Source organism: Brassica oleracea, chromosome C3 (genome assembly GCF_000695525.1).
Source record: "Brassica oleracea var. oleracea cultivar TO1000 chromosome C3, BOL, whole genome shotgun sequence".
NCBI lineage: Eukaryota > Viridiplantae > Streptophyta > Magnoliopsida > Brassicales > Brassicaceae > Brassica > Brassica oleracea.
The window spans coordinates 1,817,430-1,817,971 of record NC_027750.1 but is presented as its reverse complement, the minus strand read 5'-3'; positions in this window follow the sequence as shown (position 1 = coordinate 1,817,971).

Below are 542 nucleotides of genomic sequence, written 5' to 3'. Positions count from 1 at the left end.
GAAGAGATGCTTAATAAAACTCTCTCCACGTTTCCTCAAACCAACATGATATTTCAACAGCAGTACAGAGAGAGGAATTTCGCCACATATACTGAGTTGATAGAATGTCTCTTGTTGGCTGAAGCTAACAACGAACTGTTATTGAAAAACATTGAGATGAGACCTCCTGGTACAGCTCTATTACCCGACATCTCTAAGCTGGCTATAGAGCCAAAGAAAGAGAGTAACCTTGTCCAATACAATGACCATCCCGGTCCAAATCGTGGAAGAAGTCAAGGACGAGGTCGTGGCTCTTTTAAAGCACACGGGTGAGGACGAGGTCGTGGTACCACACCCGGCTTTAGCTGTGGCCGTGGCCGAGGCCGTAGTATGTCTTTTAAACCACAGATCAAAGCTGATCGATGCCACAAATGTGGTATGGGTAATCATTGGGCAAAGAATTGCCGAACTCCTAAGCATTTGTGTGAGCTTTACATGGAGAGCTTAAAAAGAAACCCGGAAGCTAACAAGGTTCGAGACCCGGGATATGATGATGATGATGA